The 14,550-nt window shown below is 65.6% G+C and overlaps 4 long non-coding RNA genes across 4 annotated transcripts; all 4 read left to right on the top strand.

Moving 5' to 3' along the window:
* Positions 1-374: 374 nt before the first annotated feature.
* LOC131274502 (uncharacterized) lies at positions 375-2,311 on the top strand. Its single transcript, XR_009181727.2, has 3 exons — positions 375-485; positions 882-992; positions 2,138-2,311. It is a non-coding gene; the product is annotated as an uncharacterized lncRNA (long non-coding RNA).
* A 636-nt stretch (positions 2,312-2,947) lies between these two features.
* Positions 2,948-4,508, top strand: LOC139437035 (uncharacterized). The gene is made up of 3 exons (XR_011646597.1): positions 2,948-3,004; positions 3,699-3,892; positions 4,131-4,508. It is a non-coding gene; the product is annotated as an uncharacterized lncRNA (long non-coding RNA).
* Positions 4,509-6,378: 1,870 nt separating this feature from the next.
* Positions 6,379-8,630, top strand: LOC101419801 (uncharacterized). Its single transcript, XR_011646596.1, has 3 exons — positions 6,379-6,467; positions 8,109-8,195; positions 8,597-8,630. It is a non-coding gene; the product is annotated as an uncharacterized lncRNA (long non-coding RNA).
* A 1,446-nt stretch (positions 8,631-10,076) lies between these two features.
* Positions 10,077-12,702, top strand: LOC139437034 (uncharacterized). The gene is made up of 3 exons (XR_011646595.1): positions 10,077-10,283; positions 11,591-11,705; positions 12,197-12,702. It is a non-coding gene; the product is annotated as an uncharacterized lncRNA (long non-coding RNA).
* The last annotated feature ends 1,848 nt before the right edge of the window (positions 12,703-14,550 follow it).

Raw genomic sequence — 14,550 nt, 5'->3', positions numbered from 1 at the left:
TGGGCTCCCCAAAATGGAAAGGACGGAGCAGCGGGCTCTGAACCCAGCTGTGTCTCCCCTGAGCTGGGGCCCGAGCCACCCGCAGCCTTCCCAGGGAGCTGTGGGGGGTACGTGTTGGCAGAACGGCGTCCAGGGAACAAGGCGATCCAGGAGAGGGGATGGACAGACAGCCATGCAGAAGGACTTTGGCGGGGTTCTGACAGTTGAAGGGCCCAGGGGAAATGACCTAAGGAGGTGACCTCACTTCCTCGGTGACAGAACTTGGAACCCTGGTAACCAGGCACCCAGATTCCACAGGCAGCCCCTTCCCAGCTCACTTGGCAGGAGACGCTTGAGAGAGCAACATCTTCTCCTGCTGCGTTGCGCGACCCCGAGGCTCCAGCCTCAACCAAACTGGGAATGAATCGCCTTGCCAACGCTTCCGATATTGGCTCAGGCCTCAGCCATGGAGCCGCTGGCCATCGGCACCCAGGAGGCACCCAGAGGTGACACGGGGTGGCCCAGGGGAGCCAGTTGAGCACAGGCCACCGCTGTGCTCCTCCTGGGCAGCCCCACGTCCATCCTCTTCCCAGGGTGTGGGGGGGTGGACAGGGGGACCACTGCAGGCAGGAGCGGCTGTCAGGGTTGGGGACCTGGAGGGCCTTCCCTGTCCCCTGCCAGGTCATGGGTGGGGGTGGGAAGAGGCAACTTGGGGACATCCACGTGGACCGTGTCTTTCCTGAGCCTCCAGCTCCCCTGTTCTCTCCACCGGGCTCGGGGGAAGGCAGAGCCCACCTGGGCCTGCCCTGGGTCCCCGCCCGATGGAGGGCCAGCTTCCCCTGCAGGGGGGACAGGCCGCTCGCTGACACCCCTTGGCCCGGCCGCCGGCACTGTGTTCACAGAGCTCCACGCAGGTGGTAGGCGAGGAGCTGGAGGAGGGGCTCGTCTACACCATCTCTCTAAGGAAGGTGATGGTCCATTGGGGCCCTGGCCAGGGCTGGCGCTGGTTCCAGGTGAGAGCAGGCACTGAGGGGGGGTGGCCTGAGGTAGCTGGGGAGCACCCCAGGGCTGTGTTCCACCCTCACCCCCGCCCGCACGCTCTTTAGGGCTTTCCCGCCCGAGTGGCCCCATATCCTGCTTCCCGAGGAACCTGGGGCCCCACCAGTCGCCCAGCACACGGCCACGCCACAGACGAGGGACGGTCACCACACTCGTGGAGAGGGGCGGGAGAGGGTCTTTAGCGCAGGATTCCCGTCAGGGCCGGCTGGAGGGTGGGCGCGCCGCAGACACGTGCGCATGGTCCTGCTGTGTTTGCGAGTCCCCTCCTTGGCCCCACGTCCCCAGCAGCATCTCCGTGACTGTCCTTGCCCATCTGGTCCGAGCCGTCCAGCTCTCCTGCTGAGGAGGGTTCTTGCCGTCTCCCATAAGTACCCCCTTGACCTTCCCGGGTAGGAGCTGGGCCTGCCTCGGCTGCCCAGGATCCCAGGAGGGCGGCGGCTCAGAGCAGCCTTTCAGCCTTCGGGGCTGCTGGAGCTGAAGGTCTGTCCCGGGGCCCTGCCGGGTCTGCTGCCCTGGACACTGCCCCCAGGCCCCCAGGCAGTGGTCCTCCTGGCCCCGGCAGAGTCTCCAGGAAAGGGTCGGCCGGGCAGAGGACACGCAGACCTCCCTTTCTCCAGCAAGGGCCAGTTGACCCCGTGGAGGGCCAGCGGCGGGGGACCACTGGCTGTCTTTGTGGGGAGCGTCCCTGCAGCCCCTGGCCCTGGCCCTGGCATTTCCCTTCCTTGTCCTGATGTGGGGTCGGGGTGGCCAATGGCATCCCCTTGTTCCTCTGGCCCAAGGACAGTGCAGTCCAGAAGGTCGTCCCCTGACCAGGAGGCTCTGCAGTTCCCCAGGGTCTGCTCAGCCCCTCAGCCCTGCAGGGGTCTTTCTCCCCCAAGGACCCTCCAGGCACCCACCTTGTCAGGTCAGGGGCCTCGCCTTTCAGGTGTTGGCTCCCCTGCGGTTCTGTATGAAGGCCGAGGACCTTTCTCCACTAGGGGCCTGCACGGCCCCTCGGCCGGACGTCGCTCGGGGCTCGGGGCAGCAGGTGGGCCCTGGCCCCGCCCAGCTGGGTCCAGGTGCTGAGTCTGACCACACTGCCCCCTCTGTCCCACCCCAGAGGAAGAACGAGGGGGCCCTTGTGAGGGGGGAGAGCTGCACCGTGTGCACAGTCCAGGCAGGCCGCTGGGAGGCCCTGGCGGAGTACCTGGTGACCACCTTGCAGGAGGGCGACCTTGGCTACGTCCGCACCTTCCTGGGGACCTACCGCGTGTTCGCCTCCACTGAGCAGGTCCTGGACCGGCTGTTCCACCAGTGAGCGCCCGCCCCCACCCGCCCCCTGGGCTGCTGCGCCCCCCACGCGCTGGGCGTCTCAGAAACGCCACTGCACCCGCTGGCCTCAGTTTCCTCCTTGGGAAGGGGGCGCCCTGAGGACCAGCCCCAAGGGTTGATTGTAGGAGAGCCTGGGAGGGTCCGTGGGAAGGGCTCTCCCGAGCCTGGCTCCCAGATGGGGCGGCTGGAGGTGCAGGGCTGCTCCTGGGCAGGACTTCCCTCTGCCCAGGGAAGAGGCTCTCGGCCTTGCCCCCTTTAGACCCAGTTTTCCCATTTCTCAGGGAGGTCTGCGAGCCCTTTTGGGCCTCCGACCTCGGCGTGGTCAGAGCAGGGATCCCTGTGGGCTGCCAGGGGTCTCCAGGCCCATCCCAGGTCTGAGGAGGTGCCGCTGAGGGCTCCCCATTCCCCAGGTAGACGGCACGTGTCTATTCGGTGCACGCGCTACCTTCGGCACCTGGCTTCATGCAGTGGACACGGCAGGTCAAAGATCCTGCCTTCTGGGAGCCTTTGGAGGGGGGGCGGCCGGCAATAGGTCGAGCCACCTTCAGCAAGAGGGACACTCAGCAAGCAGCTGTGACAGCCTCACTGTCTCCCCTAGGTATGGAGGTGACCTCGGTGGGAGGGGCGAGCCTCCTGGACGCCTTGATGTGAAAATGTAGGTGCACCTTGGGTGAGGGCGAGGGGCTCTCGTGCCCAGACCCCATCATGGGGAGTCGGGTGGTGGGTGGCTGGGTAGGACTGGGCGGGGTCTGGGGCCACCCATCCTCCGTCCCCTGGAAGGCTGAGTCCAGAGGGCTTCCCCCTCCCCTTGCCAAGGAATAAGGAAGCTTAGGTGGGGTCCTGGGGCACTGTCTGCACAGGAGGCCCGGGGGCTCATTCCTGAGAGAAGCCCACCCGTCCTCCGCCCCCTCCCAGCCCCCAGGCCCCCAAACACCACCTCACACAGACCCCCGACAGGAGGTGGTGAGCAGCCTGCTGCCAATCTGCCGGGGGCCTCAGTCCTGTCTGCCTCCTGCAGGGGTGGTGGGGACGGCTGCGTCCCCATCAGGGCGGGGAGGGGGGCAGTGTCCGTGGGAAGGGAGACACACACGACACCAGGCAGAAGATGAGGCAGATCCTCGGGCAGAAGCTCCTGGGTGGGGGCCGCGAGGGCCTGGGGCGGGAGGTCAGGCCCTGCCCCCTCCGCACTCACCCGGTGCTGAAGCTCCTACTGTGTGTCAGCACCAGGCTGTGGCCAGGCCAGTCAGAGCCCTTGCTGTCCTCGTGGACTTTCTGTGCAGTGGGAGGGTCCCTGGGGGCAGCGTGGAAGGCAAGGCTGGCATCTGACGGTGTTGCCCCCCTGCCCTCAGCACCCTCTGCGCCCTGCTGGGCACCTGGATGGACCAGTACTGGGAGGACTTCCTGCAGCCTCCAGACTCTCCCTGCCTCCAGCTGCTGGCGGCCCACGCCCAGGAGCACCTGCTGGGCTCTGGCCCACAGTGCCGTGTCACGCTTCTGCTTGCCCAGATGAGACACCCGGAGCCCACGGAGGCAGAGCCGGAGGGTGAGGGGGCCTCGGGGTGGGGCACATGAGCTTGTGGGCCAGGAGCCAGGATTGCACCGCAGAGGCAGGAGCCAGCAGAGGTTGCCCTTGGGCTGCGAGCAAGGCGGAGCCCCAGACACGTCCCCTGGGAGCCTGCAGGCGGGGAGCACTTTCCTGGGCAGGATCTTCCCCTAGAGGTAGCAGGATCTTCTCTGTTTTGGAATGACTCTTGCAGCCATTCATGCTGTCTCTTGTCCAGCTCCTTTGTCAGCTCCAGAGCCACCAATGCCTCCAGGGCGCCCGCGAGCGCCACTTCCAGTCCCTGTGGCTAACACAGGTCCAGTGCCAGAGTTGGCTCCATCACCACCCGGACTGCCAGCTAGCGAGGTGGCGCCAGCACCTGCCATGCAAATAGAGCCTGACGCATTCCTCGCCGTGGCGCCAGCTCCTGAGCTGCAGGTGGTTCCAGCACCATCACAGCTGCCCCCCACAGAGATGGGGCCCGTGCCCTCCCTGGAGCTAGACCATCCGACCTGGTCAGCCGGAGCACCTGCTCAGGAGCCGCGGGCAGCTGCAGCACCATCAGGAGCAGGAGCTGCAGAGCCGGGGGCAAGTCTAGCTCCACCTGCCTCGCCGCCGCTCCACGCATCGGCACTGCCCGCTCTCGAGGGAGAGCCTGCTCCTCCAGCAGCAGAAGCGCCGGCTTTCGAGCTGGAAGATGCCTCGGGGCCACCTGCACTGCCACCTGTGGAGGGAGCGCCAGTGCCCCCTATGGAGGCAGAGCCGGCCCCGTCTGCAGGGGCAGCCCCATCTGCACCAGCAGTTGGCGAGGGGGAGGTGGTCCCACCGCCACCTCTAGTGCCGCCTGCACTGGTCGCTCCAGTGCCCACTCTGGAGCTCCAGCCGGTTCAGGCACCTTCAGGAGCAACGGCTCTCAAGGGGGAGGCAAGGCTGACAGCAGCCCCTGAGCCACGGCCAGAGCTCAGCTCAGCAGCAGGGCGGGCTGCCCCCGCACAGCCTTCCTGCCCCTGGCCCGGGACCTGCAGGGACGGTCTGCGTGAGCAGAAGCCTGGGCTCCTGGCTTTCTCTCCCAAGCTGGTGGCAGAGCAGCTGTCGCTCATGGATGCGGTGAGCAGCTGGGCTCAGCAGGGGGGCACTGGGGGGACCTTCCTCCCAGGACCTGCCGCCCCAGCCTTCCCCACCCTGATCCCAAATCCTGGGATCTGGGTCCAAGCCCTGGTCCCCTGCCAGCCTTGTTCCCTGGGCGAGTTTCTTGAGCCCAAGCCCGCACTTGCGCCTCTGGAGAGGAGACCTAGGACACTAGCTATCACTGCTGTGACGATGACCCCGGCCAGGGTCCTGAGGGCCCGCGGGATCTGACCTGGGGGGGGCTGTGGCCGACCAACTTGCCCTCCTACCAGGAGCTATTCAAGAAGGTGGTGCCCCACCACTGCCTGGGCTCCATCTGGTCCCAGCGCCACCAGAAGGGCAAGGAGCGCGTGGTGCCCACCGTGCGTGCCGTCATCAGCCAGTTCAACTGCGTGGCCGACTGCGTCGTGGCCACCTGCCTCGGGGACCCAGAATGAAGGCCGCAGACAGGGCCAGGGTGGTGGAGCACTGGATCGAGGTGGCCAGGGTGCGTGCCGGGGCCCTCTCTGGACTCCTGGACCCCCTGCGCGCTGGTGGGCTCTCAGCCTCCGGGCCCTGCCCTGCCTGGAGCACAGCCCTCCTTCCTCCTCACGTCCCCCGCAGGCTCTTCCCTCAGGTGGAGCATGGGGGTCCCACTCTGGGGCCCCGGCTCGCCCTCAGGGGCTCCGTGGGGGTCTCTCATCCAGAGGGGGAGGTCAGCCAAGAGGGCTGGAGCGGGAGCACGGCACGCTCAGACCACCCCTCACGGCCCATTCTTTCTCCCTCCCCAGGAGTGCCGAACCCTCCGCAACTTCTCCTCAGCCTGCGCCATCCTGTCTGCTCTCGAAAGCCACGCGATTGGCCATCAGAGGAAGACATGGGCGGAAGTTTCCAGGTGGGCGGGCTTCTCTCCAGGGGACACCGGGTGGGGGGACCAGTGGCCCCATGGGAGGCTGGGCATCGCCCTGCAGGAGGCCTGGAGGCAGCGGGATCTGGGCAGGGGCCGGGTGGGCTGGGGCTCCAGGTCTCGCCAGGACCTGAGGTCAGCTGTTGTGCGTCAACACTGGTGCCGTCTGCAGTCAGGCAGAGTCGAGCCAGATGAGAGCACGTCCAGGACATGCTGGTCAGCAGCCCGCTCTGTCCAGGGGACAGCTCCCCGTGTCAACACCAGCCGCTCGTGAACTAGGAGTGGGGGTCCCTGCTGTGCCCACCTGAGAGCTCAGCTCCCAAGCCCATGCTGTCCTGCAGTGCTCGGAGCTGCCCAGTTTCAGCACCACCCACCCAGGCAGTCTGGGTCCCAGGACCCAGCTACAATGCAGTGGGTTGTCCCCTGGATGCTCCCACCCACTCCCACCTTTCTCCTTCCTTCTTGCCCTCCCCCAGGGCCAGCTTCCGCCTCTTTCAGACACTGTCTGGGATTGTCTCCACTGAGATCAACGCCTCCCTGGGCAGCGAGCTGATCTCCCAGGTGAAGAGCAGGTGGGGGGCCAGGGCTCAGGAGGGGGGCTTGTGAGTGTTTCCCTGGGTGTTTCTTTGCAAACATCCAGTCAGGCCTCTTCTGGAGGAAGATGAAGAGGGATCTGCCTGGTTCGTGGGCAGTTGGGGGGCAGCTGCCGGGTCATAGGCCTGGGTTGGTGCTCGGACGCGGTGGGAGGGGCTGGGATGTTCCAGGAGGAGATGATGAACTGGCAGGATGAGAAGTCTCCATCCACGTGGGGGTCTCAGACCTGCGCCTCGTTCCGAATGGCTTGTGTCAGAGAGCTAGGAGAAGTCTTTGGGAGATGGGAAACCACGGCGTGTCCTTTCTGACTAAAACTAGATGCTTCCACCTAGAAGATGCAGCACAACTTCGATATCCAGTACTGCAAGGTCCAGCCGTGCAGCTGGAGGATGGGGCAACCCTGCAGGCAGAACATTCCAAGTGGACCCCGGGGAGGGGGCGCTTGTGTGCGGGCCTCAGGCGGCCTTTGGGTTTTCAGTCGCTTGGGCTGGGGCAGGAAGGATCTGCTCAACTAGGCCTCCCGGGACAGCCCATCCTCCAGCTCCACGGCTGGGACGACACGAGGCCCCTCGCACATCCACGCGCAGAGGCCAGGAGAAGCGGGCAGCTGTTGGCAGTGGCGGGCTGTGGGCGACGTCAGCGCAGATGAGGACTCTGGCCAGAGGGAGCTGCCCGTCCTCCGCGCCCTGAGCGCATCCTTCCTTGGGCCTCCGTTGGAATGGAAGCACGCGCATCCAGCGGCGCCGCCCTCACGGCCAGCTGGCGGGGTTGATTGGAGAAAAGGAACGTGGCCGAGCGTTCCCGGGACTCAGAGTGGGAGAGCGGGATGGCCAGAACATCCGTGATGCTGGCGTGCACCCCCGAGGCCTCTGGACTCCCGAGAAGGGGTCAGGTCTTTGTGATCATGTCCCAGATGTCCAAACAGGCTCAGGGAGACTGGGTCGGGTGCACCCCCAGGGCACCTCCAGCACGTGGTGGCAGCAGATTTACACCTGCCCACTTGGTCCAGGGGTCCAAGGCTCCAGGGACAACAGGGAGGGACAGAGGGCCTCACTGATCCCGAGCTGCTCAATCCTGACAGAACGGGAACCCCGAGTTTGCCACCCTGGATGTGAACCCCAACAGAGCCCGGAAGCAGCAGCAGCAGCAGCAGGAGGGGGAGGGGTGGCTCCTGCCAGGAGGCCAGGGCAGGTGGCCTCCAAGTCAGGGTGGGGTCCTCCTCCCAGCCATCACTCCTGGGCCTCTGAGCCCAGGGAGCCTCCCTTCCATGTCTGTTCCCCTGGAAGCTTGAGGGCCGGGAGCCGAGGGAATCCTCGGGGACTAGTGGCAGCAAGTCAGAGCAAGAGCCTGGAAGAGCCGAGGCTGGGGGACTGGGTGGGGTGGGGTGTGGGCTTGGAATGGAAGAAACGCCGGTGCTGGGAGGTGACTGCAGGGGAGTTTGGGGTCCTTGGAGTCCGGGCGGGGAACTTCGGGGTGACAGCTGGGTGCCCGAGCATAGGCCAGGGTGATGCTGGGTGGTCCTAGGAGTCTGAGCCTGCAGGGTGGTCAGGGCAGAGTGTTGGGGGTCCCCGAGCACCTGTGCTCATCCCCACCCACTCAACGCCACAGGGTGCCATCCAGGCCACTGTCCCATGGCTGGGGACATTCCTCACTCGGTTTTTGATTGTGGACTCTGCCATGCAGGAGTTTCTGGATGTGAGTGAGCCTGGGGGCAGGGCCGTGTGGGAAAGGGTCCTTGAGGCTTGGGAGGGGAGGCTGGCCCGAGCCCCAAGCGCTGAGCAATGGGCACACTGCATCGCCCGAGAGCCTCCCGGCTGCCCTGGAGCTGGGTGCTGTGGACTTGTGGCCGCAGAGTGAGCGCAGGCTGGTCCCGGGGCATCTCTCCACTGTGGTCAGGGGCTGGGCTGGGCGTGCCCTTGGGCTCCCCTCGCGGGCCCCACTCCTGCGCCCACAAGCCTGCCTGGGTCCATGCCCGGTCTGGGCTGCCCTGTGCCCGTGGAACCCGCAGTCATGCCGCACGACAAGGGCTCAGGGGCGACGGGCACAGCAATGGCTGGGGGCTCCCTTGTGATGGATGTGACCTCTCTGCCTTCCAGGGGACCATGGTGAATTTTGAGAAGAGGAGGAAGGTGAGCAGCTGCGGCCAGCAGTGCGGGGCTGGGGCTGGGGGTGGGGGCTGGACAATGAGAGCCTCCTGGCAGGGCCCCCCCGGGCTGCAGGCAGCTTCCTGGAAGACTGCTGGGGAGTTGGAGGAGAGAAGACAGGGCCGACCCCTCCCTCGGGAGGGTGGGGTACACCTGGTGGAAGGTCGACTTCCTGGAGGAGGAGCTGTGTGAACTCAGCCCTGAGGGCAGGTAGAGCCCGGAAGGCAGGGGAGGGCTGGGGAACCCAGGGGCCAAACCAGCCCCCCGGCCCCGGCCCACCGGGCATGCCCACCCGGGCCTCAGCAGTGCCTCCTCCTCGGTCTGACCCCAGGAATACCAGCTGGTGGCCGAGCTGCAGCAGCTGCAGGCGCGCCGATGGGCGCTTCGGGGCCTGGTTTGAGACCGTGGAGCAGCTCGGCCAGAAGGACAGGTGAAGACATCAGGTCCCGGTGGGGGCGGGAGTGCCCCGGTGGCTCCTGGGCCCGTGTAGGCCCTACTGCCCGAGGAGGCCGGGGCACGCAGATGCCAACTGCTGTGCGGACCCCAGGAGGGAGCCCGAGCTGGGGCTCCTGGGAGCCTGATGGCTGCCCCCTGTCCTGTAGCCTCCTTCTGTCTCGTGAGTGGGAGCTGCCACCCGAGTCAGCCAGTGAGATCTTCCAGGCCCAACAGCCCCCGGAAGGCAGCAAGCCTTGGAGTGGAGAGTGAGTTCCCCCTGCGGGGCAGGAGAGGGTGGGCTGGCCGGGGCTCAGGGAAGCTCCAGGCTGAGTGTGGGCTGGGGGGCCTGCCTGCCACTGAGCGCCGGGGTCCCAGCTCCAAGCCTGACCAGCCCTGGGGCTGGGAGAGTCGCCCCCTCCCTGGGCCTGTTTCCTCCTCTGGGCAACGGGGTGGTGCTGCATGAGCTCAGAGGCAGTCGGGGCCCACTGGCTCCTCTTGATGGACCTAGGACTTAGCCATGTGCAGATTTAGCAGGGCAGAGGGGGGCAGGCATGCCAGGGGAGGCCCCCAAGGTAAGCCGAGCCTCCATCCAGCCGCCAGGGCCCCGACGCTGAGTCCAACAGCAGCAGCAGCAGCAGCACCGCCCACTCCAGCGTCCAGCTCCAGGGTGGCCCTGACCTGGGCGGCGGGGATGCCGCGGATTCTGCTCACACGCCCGTGGCTGGCTCCTCTGGCTCTGTGGTGGAAATTCACCTGGACCACGTCCCAGAGGCCCAGGACGGTCAGGAAGTGAAGGTGACTGCCCAGCCCTGCTCCCTGGGGCCCTCGCCCTCCCGCCGCCCTTCCTGTGCCTGCTGGGCCCTCCCCATGTCCATGAGGGGTGGAGCCCTGTTGACTCGTCCAGACCTTCTAGAGCCTCCCAGAGCTTCTCAAGCAGCCCAGGCTGCCCCGAGGCTCCCGGCCTCTGCTGACCTCCCGTGCCCCACAGCCGGGGCAGTCGACCTGCGCATCGTCTCGGATCGGCTCCACCGTCACGTCAGCGTAGGGAGGAACATCCTCTTCCTCCACCATCCAAGCCAGGGCCACCCGGACCAGCCGAAAGTGCCGCGACTCACGGCCGTGCTACAAATGGCACGTGGGCGACCGCTGCTTTGTCCATGTCGTCCTGGCTGAGGACAGCGGCCACAAGGTCCAGAGCATCCTGGTGAGCCGGGCGTGCGGCCGCCCCCTGGGCCATGGTGGCTCGGCAGTAGGCACCTGATAAGTGCCGTGGTCCCTGCCTGGTGCCCTGGAGCAGACTTGCCAGTGGCTGGGGAAGGACATATGACCACGTGCAGGGGCAGGAAGAGCATGTGTGCGACAGCAGTCAGGGCTCAGGATGGTGGACACAGGCAGGCCCGAGAAGGCATGTGCTTGGCGGGCCAAGGAGCAGCCGCGAGGCCAGGGCTGAAGGAGCAGGGATCAGGGGAAGGGCTGGGGTCAGAGAGGCGTTGGGAGCCAGGTCCCATCAGGCCCTGGAGCTGCTGGACAGAGCGTGACTTTCTCAGGAGCCCCTGAAGGTCAGAGCAGAGCAGGGACAGCAGGAGAGCTTTGGCCTCAGAGTGGATGGTGAGGCGGTGCGTGGAGACACCGGCCGGCGCGGGGCTGCTGCCGTGACCCAGAGGGGAGGACGGGGTCTGCCCCAGGGCGGTGGCCGTGAAGGTGTGAGCAGGGCCTAGATCCCGGATGGACATGCAGATGGAGCCACCCCTGCCCCACGGCCCAGAGGCTGCAGAGCTGCGGTGGTGCACAACCGAACGGGCTGCACTTCTCTTGTGGCCAGGAGCTGGCGTGCTTGTTCTAAGCTGTCACTGAGTGGCCCTTGGCCTGAGCCCTGCCTGCACCCGGGCCCTCGTGCTCAAGGCAGCTGCGCTCTAGACCTTGCTGAGCACAGCTGCCTCCTGGAGCCCAGGGCATCCTGCGGGGCCGTAGGGTGTCTCCCAGCCTCCTCTCGGACATGTGGGCATGGACTGGACGTGTGTGTTCCGCCTGGGGATTCACTGCTACACAGAGGCCTCCTGGAGGGGCAGGGGCAGGGCAGGGGCCCTCCCCGAGGGCAAGCCATCTCCTGTGTTGGGGAGGGAGGAGGGACAGAGAGAGGCCCCGAGGTCACTCCACAGTCCCCACCCTCTGCTGCGAGGCCACCCTTTGTCCCAGGGCTCTGGGAGCCCCTAACAGTCGTCTAGGCCGAGGAGCCAGGGGCCAGGGCTCAGCCTGCAGGGCAGGGGATTTGGACGCTCCCTTGGAAATAACCTCAAGACAGAGGTGCAGGTTCTTGTAGGAGATGGGGTGAGGAAGGACTGGAAAAGAGCCCTCACTGCCTGGAGTGTACCCAGGGGAGCAAGAGAAGACAGGGAGGCCCCTGTAGACCCAGCCCCGAGCAGAGGGGCCTCCTCGGGGTCTCTGGCAGCTGCGCTGAGGGGAGCTGGCTCCAGGACCCATGCCCTGAGGCCTGTCGTTGACCCACCGCAGGAGACCAACCAAGACAGGGCCCCAGCCGTGACCCGCAAGGCCCTGAAAGAGCACGAGCTGGCTGGGGAGCAGCCTGAGGACTACCAGCTGGTGCAGATCATCTCAGGAGATGGCAGTGAGTTGGGGGCAAGTGGAGAGGGCGGGGGCGCAGGGGTGGGTGGGGGCAGCACGGCCCCTGGCCGAAGGTGCGAGGCCATACCCAGGAGGCCCGGTGCGGGGCTGCCCTCGGCGTGCTCGGCAGTGTGGTCCCGGGGAGCGCTGGGCTCAGGGGCATGTGCTGGGCTGGAGAAGGCCAGTTTCAGCACCGCCATCTCCAGCAGGGAAGGCGGCATGGGTGCTTGGGGGACGAGACCACCTCGTGGCAGCTCCACTCTGAGGCTGGCAGTGGGAGTCAGAGTTGCTTCTGGAACAAGGGTCCCCCGCTTTCAGCTGTGCCTCTGCAGAGCCTTCCCTGGTTGTTCAGGGTGTCGCTCAGGCGGCTCCTCTGTGATCCTGGAGTGGGGAAGTCGGGTGCCCGGGCGAGGCCGGCTCTCATGGGGACACAGAGGGTGGGGTTTGTGCGTGCCCCGGAGCATGGCTGACCACCCCTCTGCCCCACCCCCCCAGCACTGCAGATCCCGGACGGCGCCAACGTGTATTACGCTATGGCACCCTCGCCCGATTATTGGTTTCTTCTCCTGAGGAAGACCACGCCCCTGGATGCCAAGGTCAAGGAGAGGGCTCTCTCAGCCCTTCAGGGGAGTTGGCAGAAGGGACCCAGGTTCCGAAAGGGGAAACTGTAACTGGCCCCAGCTGCCCCCACCCCAGCCTCGGGGCCCCTTCCCTTCCAGGTATGCCTGGCCAAGTCGTTCTGCTGACCCCAACCACCGTGGGCCAGGCCAGGCAGGTGCTTCCCGCCCCAGCAGCCAGTCTGGGCCACCCCCAGACTCCACTCACGCCCCTGGGCCTGTCCTGCCACCCGAAACATGGCTAGTCGGAGGGAGGGTCTGCGCGAGATTGTCAAAGAATTAACAGCAGCAAAGACTATCTAGGGGGGAGGGGCAAGATCTACCTTTGTCCTTAGCAGATGTTCGATGTGAAGGTTTGATTATTAAATTCTTGTTTCCACTACAGCCTGGGAGTTGAGTTTGGTTCTTGCATTTCCTGTGTTAATCGAAATGAGATACAGGCTCTCGCAGTGCTCAATCAAAGGAGAAATCCTGCAGAGTCATCCGTTTATTTTAGAAAGGAGAAGTGACAAGAGCCAGCTGCCCCTCCCCGGGTTCTGAAGCCAACATGGGCATCCACAGCAGAGCATTTCGGTGCATTTCGGTGTTCCACCCGGGGGAACCGAGAGCACCCAGGAGGCCTGTCGGGCTTAGACCATTCCCAAAGACCGTTTCCTGAGCCTGGGCAGGGCAGCGGCCGCCTTTCCACCACTTTTGAGGAAGAAGGAACCTTTCCCGCTTCTTGCCTGAGGCTTTGCTTGCACACCGAATAGGAAATTGTCGTTTTCAAGGGCGAACCATAGGGTGACAGCAGCAGTAGGTGGGGCAAGAATGAGAACAGAGCTGAGAATGTGGACTGGAAAGGGACAGAGGAGCAAACGAGGAGGATTCTTGGCCCCAGCCCAAGGGCAGGCAGACCCGGCCTCCTCAGTGCCCCGCAGGGCCTCACGGTCCACGCTTGACCTTGGAGTTCCTGCTTTGCGACCCTCATCCCTGGCACCAGAATTCCTTTTCCTGAGGCGGGGACGGGGGTTTGAGCTGCAGCGCCCCGGGGCTCCAGCTGGGCCTCCTTTGTGTCCACACCCCTGCTCCCTGTGAGCGAGTGCTTCCCACTGCCGTGCCATTCCCTGTGCACGTCCTTCCCCCGGAAAATCCCTGCAGGCCCCGCCTCTGCCCGGGATCCCGGGGGGCTCTCCTTGCTGGCTGGGCCTGCGGCAGCACGCAGGAGCTCTCCATGCTGAGACAAGAGTGCTCCTTCCTGGCGGCCAGAGACCCCAGGCACCCTTTCCTGCGGGTCGAGGGGAAGGTGGGCCGAGCGGTCTGAGGTCCACACTCCCCGCCGTGTGGCCGCTGCCTGGCCTCAGGAGGAGCTTGGCTCTGAGCGCTCCAAGCTGGTGGGACCCTGGGAGGGCTGCGTCCATCGGTCCACAGCTCGGGCTTTGCTGATGTCACGGGGGTGTGGACAGGTCCTGTCAGGAGAGGGTGCAAGTCACGGCCTGCTGGGACCGACGAGAACAGTCTTGCCCCGATTTTCCCTCGTGGCACATTCAATCGCTGAGTGGCTTCCTGTCCAGGGGTTGACAGGCCTTGTCCTGAGCTCCCCGTGAGCTCTAGCCTGGCTTCCCCATGACCGGGAGCTAAAGGTGGAAGCCCTGGCTCAGCACAGAGCCCTGGAGCCTGCACCAGCCTCCCGCCTGCCCCAGGTGAGGCCGAGAGGCCCCTTCCGTCTGGGTGATCAGGGAAGTCCAACACTCTCCTCGTACACTGTCATGAGGAAATATTGGTCTCGAATGCACTTTTCTGTCATTCACAGAGTCTCTAGCTCCAGCGGTCACCGTGAGCTGCTGGTGCTGGATGCTCACCTCTAAAAGGGAAAGAGTCACTGATTGTCAGAGGGTTGCTGTGATACCAGTCATTGTCTCCCAACACTCGTTCCGCCTTGATAGTGGGGCTTGGTTCCCTGGGCTCCCTCACGTCCTCTCGCACACCAGCTGGGACAGGCTGGACATCCAGGTCAGGGGTCCCATCTGCAAACACAGGGGCCGGGAGGCCGAAGAGGAAGAGGAGGGGCCGCCTGGCCTTGTCATCGGCCACACTCCCCTGCCTGCCCACAGGTGCCCTGCTCCTGGCTGTCCTCTGTGGGCAGCACCTGGGCACCTTGACCGTGGGGAGGTGGCCAGATATCAGGTAGCCCCTCCCGCCCTCTTCACCCTCAGCTTCTCTGGGCTCTCCAAGCCCACCAAGCCCATCAGC

The sequence above is a fragment of the Dasypus novemcinctus genome, chromosome 19, assembly GCF_030445035.2.
Source record: "Dasypus novemcinctus isolate mDasNov1 chromosome 19, mDasNov1.1.hap2, whole genome shotgun sequence".
Classification (NCBI taxonomy): Eukaryota; Metazoa; Chordata; class Mammalia; order Cingulata; family Dasypodidae; genus Dasypus; species Dasypus novemcinctus.
The sequence above is the reverse complement of the archived record's forward strand: the minus strand, read 5'-3'. Positions and strand labels throughout refer to the sequence as shown.